Consider the following 15,950-nt stretch of genomic DNA (forward strand, 5'->3'; position numbering starts at 1 on the left):
CCTGGACTTGGCCCAGCCTCAGTTTGGGCCTAGTTTGCATGGGTTTGAGCCCAATTTCAGGGGTGGAGTAAATCCCAATAAGCCCACCTAATGGTGGAGACCAAGAAGCATGGAGGCGGGCCTCATTACACTTGCATGAAAGAAAAGGGGTGAATCGTGCTTGGAAGCCCAACTCATTATCAAGACGTCTATGGTGAGTTACTCTTCTCTCCCATAGCAAATTTCATGATTTCTTATCATCATTGGGGTTACTCTAGTCATTGCACTTATAAAATGCGATTAGCCATTAGTTGGATAATTATGCTAGTGTTAGTTATTATAAATAAAACTATAACTCTTAGATATTAGACTTTAATGTTTAAATAGCATTCTTATATATTATCATTGATAATAGACTGCGCTATTCATTACCATCATGATAATTATCTTTGCTACATTTGCTAATATTAATTATAATACTAATGCTAATAAAAATTTTATAATTATAAAATTAACATTTAAATTAATTGCACAACAAGTAGGGTTCAAACCCTAGAAACCTAGCCTAGACCTAAGTGATCTAAACTTTAGGTCAATACCCTAAGCCTAAACCGTATCACAGGTTTGGATCTAATTGTAGAAATTCATAATATTAGTCCTTATTATATTATTGTTAGTAGAGATTCTATTATTATTACTTACATTATTTGAGAGGGTATTGGTCATTATAAGAAGGTTAAAGAACATCGGTGCACTTAAATATGAACTTATGAACCATCATTGTTAATATTGATGGATTAATACTTCTATTATGAATATTATTTAATAATAATAATAACAATAAATAGTAATGATAATTGAGGATTCAAATCCTAAAATCTAAGTTTAATACTAAACCCTAAGATGAAAACCCTAATCCTACATTAAGACTCTAAGACAAATTATCCAAATCCTAGGTTATAATCTCAATCATAAATAGTGTGTAGAACTTGATCTAACCATGTAATTTCCTAATTTATAATAGGACTCGATTATAAGGGACCACACGTCCCCTAGCCATGCTGGTAGGCAATCTAACTATAAGGTGATGATTCTTCCCCTTGAGCTTCCATCTTTCAATTAGCTTAAGTTATAGTTTTTATTTAAATTTATAATTGATATAACTCTCTTATAATTATATATGTTAGGTGGTGGAAATTGAATTGCTATATTACTTGCTTAATGTTCATCCTGTATATTTGTTCATGAATTATTTGTGGATTGTTTATGGAACTTAAACTGGTATATCAGTGGGAAACCCCTACCTATAAATGTACACCCATACTTAGGATGTAACCCGACTGGTTGTGATCGTAATGGACCTTCAACTTGGTAGTTATTGAGTGGTGGTTAATATGATTGGCCAGTAGTCGATGAGTTTCCATTAAACACCCTAAAATGGTAGTCTTATGGGCAGGGCCGGGATGGTGCTCATGGGACACTATGCCCTAACTATCGGCCTACGCTGGGCCATGTGCTCCCCGTAGTGACCGTGAGCTTATTTAAATTGACTGGTTGCAATTGGACTAATGACAGGTTGGCTAATCATGCATGCATAGCATAGATTAACATCTATTGCTGTCATACGTAACATACAGATTCGCTTGTTGGGATGTTTTGCCCGAGGCACAAACCACCATCTATTGTTATCGTACATGTTGCCTGTCTGGATGTTTTTCTTGAGGCATAGACCGTCTGGATGTTTTTCCTGTGTCGACCTATTCGCCTGACTGGATGTTTTTCCTGAGGCATAGACCGTCTAGATGTTTTACCCGGGTTGATGATTGCATGGGTGATAACCCCTATGTCCGTCTAGATATTTCACCCGGGACAATGATTGTATTCACGCATCTATGCATGTAATAAGACTGCATGTAATCTGTTTTGGTTGTCTGGATATTTTATACTATTTTTTACCTAATGCGGTGGTGTGTAATCTTGAGGGGAATCCACACTGAGTTGGCCACTCATCCATCAAATATATAACTGTACAGGTAGCACAGGTGGCTCAGGTGAAATTCATATTTACATTGACGAGGAGCAAGCTACATTTGACAAGGATGCATCATTATAATTCTTAGGAGTTGTTATGGGATTTCATATCCCAAATTTGTTGTAATTTACTATATTTCACATGTAATATTATTTCATTTTGTAATTATAAGAATAGGGACATTGGTTTGTATAAGTCATTATGGGCAGCTCTTGTATATTTCAAAGGTAAATGAAATTTTCCTTTTTATTGATTTGTCTACTCTATGCTCATCTGCTTACTCTGATAAAAGAAAAATATTATATCTGACCATCCTTTAAAGTTAACACTCGAGTTTTTGGGACACGGGTCATATACTCGGGTCATGAAAAGTCTAGACGTTACATGCTCATAAAGGTAATCTATTGTGTACTTGACATCTTAGTGCTTCTACGTCCTCGTAATCGGCGAGATCTCTCCATTTTTCTTATTCTCTTATTGTTTATCCGCTCTTGTATGAGTAAAGAAGGTTTGATCCAAGCGGTGTATGTTTGTGATCGGTTGTAACGTTCTACTTCATAATGGATTATTGATCTGGACGAGGTCCCCTAGTTTTTTACCTCTTTAAGGGTTTTTCCACGTAAAAATCTATTGTGTCATATACTTTGTGCTTTGATTTATTTCATTGCTTTATTATCCCATAATTCTGGTGTTTTGGGGAGGATAGATCCTAAGGTTTTGTGCAACGGCCCTCAACAGCCAACTGTAAAGTACCAGTTACCTCCTTTTGATTATACTTGCCCTTTGCCGAAGGCAATTTCATTATGCTAGTACGTTCTCTAGTGCTGACATAGTCCTAACGATTACACATTCTTATCTCGAAATGATGTGTCCAAACACCCTCCTTTAAAGGTTTGCATAGTAGTAAGTTATCCTCCATATATTTCACCCACAACACAGAGATTTCATCTATACCACATGATCGTACCTACACCGTTCATCAAGATTGCCCAAATCCTGCCCAAACTATTAGAAAATAAGGTTGGATATACCAAAAAATAAAAATTAAATAAAATAAATTTCAATTTCTTCATTTCATTAGGCTGAATCATGTAAAATGATACGTTGTCCTTAAAGTGTGATTCGCCCCCTTATCAATTGTTGATGGGTTAATGGCGAATTGCTTCCATGATAAGACAAGCTTGTACGGATCCGACGTGCAACAATCACGATGGGTCCACTTGGGAATAATTCAACACAGCAGATCTGTTTTGGCATAATCAAACAGTGGATATGTTCACAATATTCTCATGAAGGAGCATGAGAGATTGGTGTTTGAAATAACGAATTTGGACCGAAATGATCCAGTTTATATAGGCACCAAGGAGTAGACCGTTAATAGGTGGCCATCAATGGTTTAGAACGTTTGAAAAATGTTTCTGATTATTGATCATTAATTTCGACCATTTTTTATCATCGGATCGGAAGATCTGACCATTGGATCATCAAAGCCCATCCGTTTATGGACTGTTGTGACTTTCAAAGCAGCTAGTCATTTTCAGTCACCAACAGCCACACTGCCCACGCCCACGCTCTCACTCGTGCTTGAGCCTGAGCTCATTCCAGTGCGTAAACACGCAATCCGAGCGTCTCATTCTCCAAAACTTCCAATTAAGAATACTACACACATCTGCATATAAACCCCAAAACTGTTTCTATCGTTTCCAATGTGGGAAAAAAAGCACACACCGCACTTTTCCTATTTGAAATTCCTCAAAACCATTTTGGCAACAAATTCCCAAAATTTTAAAATTTTGAATTATTTTTTCAAAAACCACAAATTTCAACACAAACAACAAATAGGTGGCCATCAAATGGATGGTAAAACATGAGAGCGCTCCCACTTGCAATTTGAGGGGGACAACTTAGAAAAACTGATGGTTAGGGTTATCCAATTTGTGTGCATTATACCAAAATCAGTGATCTGGAATAGGTCAAATTTTGGTTCAGAAATGGCAAAGCCGTTTCTGATCGGAAACGGTTCTGAGTCGTACTCCAATTCTAAACCGTACTGCAATTTTAAGTGGTTACTTTCACTGTTTTGTTGGTGTGTCTCAATTGAGTGTCAGATATTCTTAGTTTTTTATTATGTTGTTTTATTTTAAAACAGATGGATGGAATGGATTCAGTTAGATACCTCTCAGTGGACCCCACAAGGCCCAAGAGGCACATTGCTCTATATGTATCATGGACTATTGATTGATTTTACCTTTTTTCTTACGCCAAAAGCCCTAAAACCTCCATGTCGTAGACCGCGCCTCCGTCTCCCTCTCTCATCTTCCTTTCCCTCTCCCTCTCTCAATCTCCCTCTCCCGATCTCAACCCTCTCTCTCGATCTAAAGAACTTGGCGACGTGTGTGGATCTCGTTTCTCTTTGGTAGCTACTCGTTAGGGCAATTTTGGTAATTTCTCGGAAATAACGAGTTATCCTTTTGTCTATGTATGGAAAGAATGTAAGTAATCTGCTGGATTTGATGCGTTTCACTGCTTTCCCTTGCAAAAATCGAGTTTCATCAGCGAAACATTGGAAATGCAGTTGAAGTGAGTGGATTTAGAAGATTTCGGTGCTTGATTTGAAGGTTTTTGCTCAACGTTTGAAGTTTTTAAAGTAAGTCGATTGAAGATTCTTGAATTGGACTGCAATGCATTGATCTTATTCATCCGATCTACTTTTTAGCTTGATTTACTATTTCGATTCTTGGCTTTGAAGGTTTTGAACTTATTCTTGTAGAAATCGAGTGATTCTGTTCTGTTATGATCTAAAATCTGTTCATTTAATGGGGTTGAAGCCGTTTATTTAATCATAAGGTTTTGACTCTTTGATTTGAAAGTTCTGAAGGTTCCTACATGCAGTACTAAGGGTGATGATTTCATTTATATTCTGTTATTGGCTTCAACTGTCACATTGTTATTGGCTTCACCTATCACATTGTTAGGATTCTATCTGGGAGTGTGTCCTCTTAAATCTATAAGAATATTCTAATGTTTATCAAGGGGATCTCTAGATTATCTAGAAGGATTTTACAAAAATACAAGAAATTCCAACGTCTAGAGTTGTTTTTATCACCTGCTAGAGTTTTTTTTTTTTTTTAGTGCCAATTTTGATGTGACTTTGGTCCAGATCTATGGCAATTAGTGATTATTGAATTACGAAACTAATGATGTGTGTTCCAATTTCTGTATTGAAGAAAGAAATAGGGATGGTTGAGTCTCAATACCTCCATAACATCTCCAATGTTCACTACTAGTGTGTTTGGAACTGATTTGACAGGAACCCAATGACCCTTACGAATACCTTGCTACATCTCCCCATGGAGTCCTAGCAGACTGCCTTTATCCATGTTCATCTTCACAGATAGATTATCAAGGAGCTCCTCTGCCACCCTATTCACTTCACTTGAGTACACATCAATTGCCTCCCCGTTGATAAATAAGAAACAAAAATAAAACAATACTGAGGAAATTGCTAAATTTTTAGTCCATTGTGTTATAGAACTTTGCTCCCAAAACTCATTGGTCATAGAATTACTTTCATGGATTGGGAGCTTGGAAAGTATTTGGGTGGAAAATACTTTCCAAGAAAATGACATTTTCCCTTGATTGGGAGTTATCTTTTTGGTGGAAAACATTTTCGAAGAAAGTTCTTTCGAAGAGAAGGTCCTAAAACATATTCCCAGCCCTCCCCCTATTTTCTTCTCATACTTTTTGTACAGGGCTTGAACGAGATTAATCCCAATGCTGCTGCAATTGAGGAAAGCAACCCAATGACTCTTGCCATAGTACCACCTGGTAGGTTGCATAGTGAAATTTTTTAGTAAATTGATTTAGGGATTGTTTGGGTGGGAGTAGAAAACAAAAACCTCATTAAGAGGGATACTGTTTTCCATCTTTTTCCAATCCAAATTACAAGCTACGATAAAGATGTGGTATTTGTTCATATCTCACCATTGATTTGGGTGGGTGTCTCATTAACTAATCAAAATCATGAATTCCCAACTAAATCAGCCATTTCTGGTTAATGGCACTCAAAGGGACCATTTTGCTTTTGTATCTTATGCCGTGGTTGATTTCTATTATGTTTTACTAAAGCCCTTGAATTAAAAAATAAATAAAATGTAGGGGATGATAATAGATCAATATGATAATGATAGGAAATTGAAAAGCTTGATAGGAAATTGAAAAGCCAAACAGGCCGTTCTTTAAACAGTTTCAACCCGTAGGGGCTGATTTCATAAAGTAAGTTCTTTGAAAGTTCCCATGGTGATCAAAGTGTAAACTATATGTAGAATTGACTGAGTGTGTACACATGAATGGTCTTGAGAACTGTTCCTGTACAAGTCTTGGTAGAATGATCAAAGTGTAAACTATATGCGGACTTAACTTACATTTAAATCATTATCTCATTATTTTTCTTATATATTTCAATATTTATTCTTTAAATGTTTATGATTATAATTCTTTGTTGATTGATGTTGTTAATTAGTATTTAGGCCACCTAGTGGTTTAACAATACATCCCCTCATTTAGGAATTTATATTGAACAAGTATAGTCATTCGACTGAAAATGCTTGTTCTTTGTGGATTCCTAAATTGTCCCATTTTGGACAGTTAGGTACCATACCATGTACTTAGGTTGTCCTCATTTTTAGTTTACATGTAGTTGAAATTTCATTAGCGTCTCTCTATATTTTCTCTGGATATGTGGTTCTTTACTAATTGGTTTCCATTATCCATGTGTAATGGATTACATGTGGCAACTAATTAGTATTGAATTTTACATATATCTAGAGAATATGGGGAGGTGCTGCCAAAATTTCGACTCACATGTAAACTGTATGAGGATAGTACATGGTATGGTACCGAATGGGATAGAGACAATTAGCACCTCTAGATAGAGACAAGTATGATCTGTGGCTAATTTATTTGTTTCAGGTATCATTGTTTTATATATAAAGTTATTAGACTGAAAATGCTTGTTTGACGTGTGGTATTAGGTGGTATGAAATTGCATTTGGTCCGATGCAAATTCCATTTAAATATGTGGAATTGCAGTAGATTATGTGGTACATCAAATGCTTCTATAGAATGTTAAATGCCTCTTTAATTAAATGAACCATATATCTGTTTTGTTTTGATATTAGTTGAATTGAAAGATGGTGCTTGTTTTGTTTCAGGAATATAATCATATTTGTTAGAAGTCCACTTCTCTTGTTGTAGATAAGAATTTGCTGAATCAGGTATAATTGTGTGCTTACCTACAGTCTTGGTTAATTTATATTTCTATTGCTTCATGTAAACATATTTAGTTTAAATTTCTTTAGAACAACAACCCATTTGGTAGAAGAGGTAACACATCTACCTGTGTTTTCTGAGCAATAGATCCTTTGGAGGCCGCTTTCACGTTGACCCAAGGGTCCTAGCATGGAACTACCAAATCTGCCCATTAAGTCTAAAAGAGAGAGTGTTTTTTTTTTTTTAAACAAAATTTATTATTATCATACTTGCGATTGAAAATGGAAATAAAAAACTTGTTTTATTTCACTAAAGCATGCATCAGAATTTATTTCTTCACTTTAAACACATTTAGTTAGTAGGGTCCATCATTACATCAAAATTGACTTGATTATCTCATTTGTTACAAAATGTCATCATTAAGTAACAAAGCACGGATGGACAAACTGTAAGGGCCGTGAATAATTTAATAATATTAATAAATATATATATATATATATATATATTTAATCTTATCTTTATTATTATTTATTTATTTATTTTAAATCTACCTTATCTCCTATCCTATCTAAATCTTTAACTCGTTTAATTTAAATATACCTCTAAACACTCCTCGCATCTCTCGAGATAAAAAGAGTTCTAGTCAAACTAAAATATTAACAAAGAGGCTACCTGCGACAACAGAGAAAGGGAGAAAGAAAACTTTGGAGTGCTTACATCGGGTATGTATATCGTCCTCATTCTAGTATCTTTATATATCTAATATAAATTGATTCGGTGAATGCAATGAACGGTGTGGATTAGTCACACGTTCATTGTATTGGATTATGGGTGGAAGCTCTTTAAAGGTGAGGTGAACCTAAAATTATGTAATTATAGTTGGTGCGCGTTTGATCAAATTAAATTTGGTCTGTACGGATCATATGATCCCTAAGGCCAAAATATACAAAGGCCCTAATATTCAGATCAATCTAACCATCAGATGGGCCACATTAGTTAGACGTAGAAGTGTTTGATAAAGGAATCTTAGATATTTTGCGCAAGTGTTACTATCACTTGGCGTAGAAGGTCAAGATGGGCCATAGGTGAATGTTTGGTTAGATCCACACCACTCCTCAAATGCATAGAGGTAAAACATGACAAGACCTCAAGAATCTGAATGATCTGACCATTCGATGGACCACCCTGATCAAGTAATTATCACTCAATTTTAAAATCTTGTGAGGGAGAAAAAAATAGAATATAAATTTGAATTATTTAATTATTTTGGATCTGGCCACTAGGATGTTAATCAAAGGTGGGCCCCACCATGTAATACAAATAAATGAATAATAATAACGTTGATATAATTGATAGGACCCCGACATTCAAATCAACCCAATTACATTGCAGAGTCAACACTACCAAACTCAGGTGAGTGACCCAACTTGTCTCATAATTCATTAAAATTAAAATAAATCATTGTGATTGTTTAATTTATTTACTGGTTTGAATATTTTGATATGATAATTGTACGATAAATTTATATGTGAATATTTTAATTGAGACAACTATGCCAAATATGAAAATACGCATTTACTTATCATCCCTCATTCATTGCATTGCATAATGCATGGTCGATCCTAGGGGCCCTCCCTGGAAGAAATGTCGATCCTGGTAGAGCGTGATCAGATGCGGGCTATGCCCAAGCCTACCGAAAGGTGGAAGCCTACCCAACGGGTGGATGCGGGTTGACGACCTCCAACCCAAGCAGATGGACGATCATCCTATTTGATGCATTCATACCCCATTTTACATTCATATCTTTGTACATGTATTTTTGCATTATTTTAATTATTATGATTATGAACCATGCTGGGTCATATCACTAAGCCTGGCCAGCTTATATTTTTTTAATTGATGGAAAAACCATACAGAGGAGCCATTAGCAGATGACGTGGCGCAAGAACCGGAAGGATCTACTGTACCTGAACACGACCCACCTGAATCATGGCCATACTTATCTGAGGATGAAGTGGCTGCATTAGAAAATTTTTAATTATATGTTTTATTTTGTTAGCACAGCTTAATTAACGAATAATGCATACTGGTATTTATTTTGAGACTTTAAGGAATTATTTAGCTTTATTTCTTTGGATCAATATTAGCATGGAATAAATATCATTATAGTATAATGGTATAATAAATGAATAATTTTAAGGTTTATTTTATTTTAAGGATTATCAAGATTTATAAATGCTTAGTTGATTGGTGTTATGTATTATATATGTGTGATTGAGATTATGGTGGACTTTATACTGAATGTAAATATCACATGCGATTAAACTAATTAAAGAATTAAGTTGGTATACCTTGTGTATAAGTTACGAACTAAAACTCGGGTCTGAGGGTGCACATTCTGTACCCGGATTTTGGGGCGTGACAGTTTGGTATCAGAGATAGGTTAAAATAATAATAATAATTTAATACCGCAAGTGACCTGTAGGGTATGAACCCCATACATGCATAATGTATAGGTCCTTGGAATTAGAAACTTACAACTTCCTACTATAATGCTTTTATATAATGAAATAAAAAAATTATATATATAATTTATAATTCATTTATTATTATATGAAGTGAAAATTTAACTTATTTATATAATTATATTCATTGGAGACGTAAATCTGGACCTTTGAATAAATTTTAAAGTAATTTAAGTTGTAATGTACTGCTGGACAGCAATGGACAGCAGAAATCACTTATCTTTAAAAAAATGTAACTAAATAAATACAACTCCGATTAAGCTGATTCAAAAGCCTAATCGTAGATATAGAAGTCTAAATTCAATAAAAAATAATTGAATAATTTAAATATGACAGCTACTATACTGATTTTAGGAATTAGTACAGATTGGTTAAAAATCGTCTAAATCTAAACAGGTCTGATTGCAGCAATTTTTGAAAATTTTGTAGTTGTCTGATTGAGCTGAAATTTTGTGAAAATGTTGTATGTTCATGTAAAAACTTTCAGAAAAATTTTGAGTTATATTTGAAAATTTTAACTATATAAACCAATGATTGGAATAGTAACCACGGATAGTGGACTGGTTTATTTATAATGTAGCACAACTAACTTGATGATTTGTAGAATTTTTCTTTGTTAATAATGCTGACGTATTTTTATAATATTAGAGAATCTATAAATTCTACTGAATTATTAATAATTTATCTTATAGGAGTTATGGCCCCTAAGAAGACACGTAGTATTCGTGATTTAATACCATCCGTAAGCGCACCTCTCCCAGATACTCCCCTACCAAATCCTCCTATTCCCGAAGAATCTGGAACAGCTCCTGATGAGCAAGACGAGAATGAAGTCAATGAAGCAGGGTAAGCTCCTCCATCGCCTCCTCCTTCAGTTAACATGGCAGATGTTGGACCTAGTACGCAACAACCGTTATCCCCAACCACTATTCGAACTAACCTCGCGGGACCAAATGTTCAGCCGTGGGATGCTGCCTTTGGGTTGGTAGCACAAATGGCGGGAATGCTAAAACAACAACAGGAACAGTTCGCCGTTCAGTAGGACATGTTAGCCACCTTAAATCAGACATCCCAACATCAACGGAACACATCTTCACTAAGGTTTGATCAGCCTCGTGAGGTAGATTTGCTTGAAAGGTTTTCAAAATTATGACCACCAGTATTCAAGGGTACATCTGACCCATCAATAGCAGAAGATTGGTTGAAGCAGATTGAGAAAGTACTAGAAGCCATGAACTGCCCTGATGATCAGAAAGTTAGATTGGCGTCCTTTATTCTTCAGGGCGAAGCCGATGTATGGTGGAGAGCTGCAAAGAGAATGGTTCCAGCTAATCATGTGTGAACCTGGAATGAATTTCAGGAAAAGTTCCGTGAGAAATATTTTCCTAAAGCGTACCGCATCCAAAAAATTGTGGAATTTTCAAAGCTAGAACAAGGTTCCATGTCAGTAGCCCAATATGAAGCAAAATTTGCTGAATTAGCAGGATATGTGCCAAAAGTAATGGAAGATGAAGATTACAAGATTACAAAATTTGAAGAAGGGTTAAGACATAATATCAGAACAAAATTTTGTTGTGTAGATGTGAAGAAATACTCAGAAGTAGTCGATAAGGCCTTACAAGCAGAACAAGATACAGAGCGGTTTCTCAAATCTCGTGTATAGTTAAAAGAAACAGGATAAAGATATAGGCCGACACTTACCCAACACCAACCACCAGAGAAGAAACCCAGAATGGAAATTCAATCATCAACACCGAGAACCCAAGAGCGATATTTTTCAGGAAATTGTGCGTACTGTGGTAAGTATGGTCACATGGCTCAGGTGTACAGAACTAAGATGAGAGATATGGGTATAACGCCTCTTCAACAGATACCACCGCGATTGCAACTTCCAGCATCATCTCAACTAACAAGTCAGACATCACAAGTATCTCATACCCAACCGCCTCGACCACAGCAGAATCAGCAAAATCGACCATCTCCATCAATTCCTTAAGGCCAAGGTAATCATCCCAACAGGCAACAGCCACCACGTGCACGGGTTTATTCCATCTCATCTAAGGAGAATCTAAAAGAAAATAATAACGTTGTGGAAGGTATGATCAAAACGCATGGTACTTCGATTTTTGTATTATTTGATTCTGGGGCTACTTTATCTTTTATTTCATCGTCGTTAGTATCTCGGTTAAGATTGAAGTCAGAAATCCTAGATAAGCAAATTTTGGTAGAATCCCCCATCGGCAAGTAAATTATTTTGGACAAAATCTGTAAATCTATTCCCCTTATGATAGGCGATATTCTTATATTAGCTAATTTAATAGAAATGAGTATGGCGGGATACGATGTTATTCTCGGAATGGATTGGCTTACTCGAAATCATGCGACGTTGGATTGTTATGCGAAGCCAGTTACTTTTGTAGCGCCAGGAAGAGAACCAATTATGATTCAGGGAAAGAAAAAGAATGAGAAGATCGAGCGTGTTATGACATTGATTGGTAATGAGAAACAAGAAAAAATAGTGGATTTGATTCCAATTGTACAGGAATATCCTGAAGTTTTTCAAGATATACCAGGACTACCACCTCGGCGAGAAGTGGATTTTGGTATCAATCTCTTACCAGGATCGGCACCAATATCTATGTCTCCATATCGAATGGCGCCTATTGAATTGAAAGAACTAAGGAGCAGCTGGAAGATTTGAGGTCCCGAGGATTTATTCGACCAAGTACTTCTCCTTGGGGTGCGCCAGTACTTTTTATAAATAAAAAGGATGGCACTCGACGGTTGTGTATTGATTATCGTCGCTTAAATCAGATGACGATTAAAAACAAGTACCCATTACCCCGTATAGATGATTTGTTTGATCAGTTGAAAGGAGCTCGATATTTTTCTAAGATCGATTTGAGATCAGGTTACCACCAATTACGTGTTAAAGAAGAGGATATCTATAAAACTGCTTTCAAAACACGTTATGGTCATTATGAATTCTTGGTCATGCCATTCGGGTTGACCAATGCACCTGCAGTATTTATGGACCTGATGAATAGGGTATTCCAGCTTTATCTGGATAACTTTATCATCGTATTCATTGATGACATTCTGATTTACTCAAAGACCAGTGAAGAGCATGAGCTACATCTAAGGACGGCGTTGCAGACTCTAAAAGATAACCAGTTATATGCTAAGTTTTCTAAGTGTGAGTTTTGGAAAGAGAGTGTTAAATTTCTTGGGCATATTGTTTCAGAAAAAGGTATTGCGGTTGACCCTATGAAGATTGAAGCTGTAGTGAAGTGGGAACAACCCACAAGTGTGTCAGAAGTTAGAAGCTTTCTTGGGCTCGCTGGGTATTATAGAAGGTTTATTAAGGATTTTTCGAAGATTGTCGGACCACTAATGAGTTTAACTCGAAAAGGAGTGCCCTTTAAGTGGACTGAAAAGTGTGAAGAAGCTTTTGCTGAACTGAAGCAACTCTTAACCTCAACTCCCATTCTAACTCTCCCGAAGGATGGGTTGGTATTTGAAGTTTACACTGATGCATCAACTAAAGGTCTAGGTTGTGTATTAATGCAAGGGGGCAAGGTGATCGCATATGCATCAAGGCAGCTTAAACTCCATGAGCGTAATTATCCAACTCATGACCTGGAGTTGGGTGCTATTGTGTTTGCATTGAAGATTTGGCGGCATTACTTATATGGAGAACAGTTCGAGCTTTATACAGATCACAAGAGTTTGAGGTATCTATTCTCTCAGAAGGACTTGAACATGAGGCAGAGAAGATGGATGGAATTTCTTAAGTATTATGATTTCTCGTTGTCCTATCATCCGGGTAAGGCTAATCTGGTTGCTGATGCTTTGAGTAGAAAAGAATATAAACAAAAGAGTGTAGCCAGCTTAATGGTACACGAATGAGAAATGTTGAATTTCATTAGAGAGTTTAATATTCGATTGAATTTTCAAGAAAAAAAGGTTTGCATATGTAACATTACGGTAAAACGGACTCTTGTGGAGCGAATAATTGAAGCTCAAACGAATGATGAGTGGTTTTTAAAAATGATAGCCAAGTATTAAAATGATAAGACTTCAGATTGGAGTATGGGGGACGATAAGGGAATTCGGTATCAAGGTCGACTCTGTGTGCCTAATATTCCAGATCTAAAAGACGATATTCTAAATGATGCACACCGAACTAAGTTTACAATTCATCCGGGAAGCACAAAGATGTATCATAGTGTGAAACGATCATTTTGGTGGCCGAATATGAAGAGAGAAATCGCCGATTATGTGTCGAGATGTTTTGTGTGTCAGCAGGTAAAGGCGGATCATCAAAACCCATCAGGATTATTGCAGCCTCTGAAAGTACCTGAGTGAAAGTGGGATTGTATTTCTATGGACTTTATAGTCGGTCTTCCTAAGACACAAAAGAAGCACGATTCAATTTGGGTAATTGTCGATCGACTGACCAAGTCAGCGCACTTTATTCCTGTCTGTATCAATTATTCAATGGAGGAACTCACCAAGCTATACATCAAGGAAATAGTGAGGCTTCATGGTGTCCCTAGTTCTATTGTATCGGATCGAGACCCATGTTTTACTTCGCGATTCTGGACAAGTCTACAGGAAGCTATGGATACGACTACGGATTATAGCACAGCATATCATCCACAATCTAATGGGCAAACGGAACGTGTGAATCAAATATTAGAAGACCTGTTACGTGCATACGCTCTGGATTTCAAGGGGAGCTGGGACGACAACATACATTATCCCGAATTCGCCTACAACAATAGTTACCAAGCAAGCATTGGTATGGTTCCGTACGAAGTCTTGTATGGACGTCCTTGCCGAGCACCAAACTGTTGGGCCGAGGTAGGTGAGAAATGTTTAATTGGGCCAGATGTTGTTCAAGAAGCTGCTGAAAAAGTTGAAATTATTCGAAAGCGACTACAAGCTGCCCAGAGTCGTCAAAAGAGCTATGCCGACAATCGAAGACGAGATCTAAAGTTCACAGTAGGAGACCACGTGTTTTTGAAGGTTTCTCCCATGAAGGGATTGATGCGATTTGGTACTAAGGGAAAACTCGCACCACGTTTTATCGGACCATTTGAAATATTAGAGCGGGTTGGAGCAGTGGCATATCGACTTGCATTACCTCCTCAGTTAGCCAATGTCCATAATGTTTTCCATGTATTGATGCTACGAAAGTACAAGAGGGATGATTCTTATGTGATTGAATGGCAAGATCTCGATTTACAGGAAAATACATCTTATGTGGAGAAACCAGTTCGAATACTGGATCGCAAGGAGCACGTGTTACGCACTAAGACGGTGCATTTAGTCAAGGTTTTATGGAGTCATCATGAAGAAGACGAAGCATCTTGGGAGCAGGAAAGAGAAATTCGTGAAAAATATCCTCATCTCTTTGAACAGTAATTTCAGGTAAATTTCGAGGACGAAATTTTCTTTTAGGGGGGTAGAATGTAAGGGCCGTGAATAATTTAATAATATTAATAAATATATATATATATATATATATATTTAATCTTATCTTTATTATTATTTATTTATTTATTTTAAATCTACCTTATCTCCTATCCTATCTAAATCTTTAACTCGTTTAGTTTAAATATACCTCTAAACACTCCTCGCATCTCTCGAGATAAAAAGAGTTCTAGTCAAACTAAAATATTAACAAAGAGGCTACCTGCGACAACAGAGAAAGGGAGAAAGAAAACTTTGGAGTGCTTACATCGGGTATGTATATCGTCCTCATTCTAGTATCTTTATATATCTAATATAAATTGATTCGGTGAATGCAATGAACGGTGTGGATTGGTCACACGTTCATTGTATTGGATTATGGGTGGAGGCTCTTTAAAGGTGAGGTGAACCTAAAATTATGTAATTATAGTTGGTGCGCGTCTGATCAAATTAGATTTGGTCTGTACGGATCATATGATCCCTAAGGCCAAAATATACAAAGGCCCTAATATTCAGATCAATCTAACCATCAGATGGGCCACATTAGTTAGACGTAGAAGTGTTTGATAAAGGAATCTTAGATATTTTGCGCAAGTGTTACTATCACTTGGCATAGAAGGTCAAGATGGGCCATAGGTGAATGTTTGGTTAGATCCACACCACTC

The sequence above is a fragment of the Magnolia sinica genome, chromosome 1, assembly GCF_029962835.1.
Source record: "Magnolia sinica isolate HGM2019 chromosome 1, MsV1, whole genome shotgun sequence".
Taxonomy (NCBI): Eukaryota; Viridiplantae; Streptophyta; class Magnoliopsida; order Magnoliales; family Magnoliaceae; genus Magnolia; species Magnolia sinica.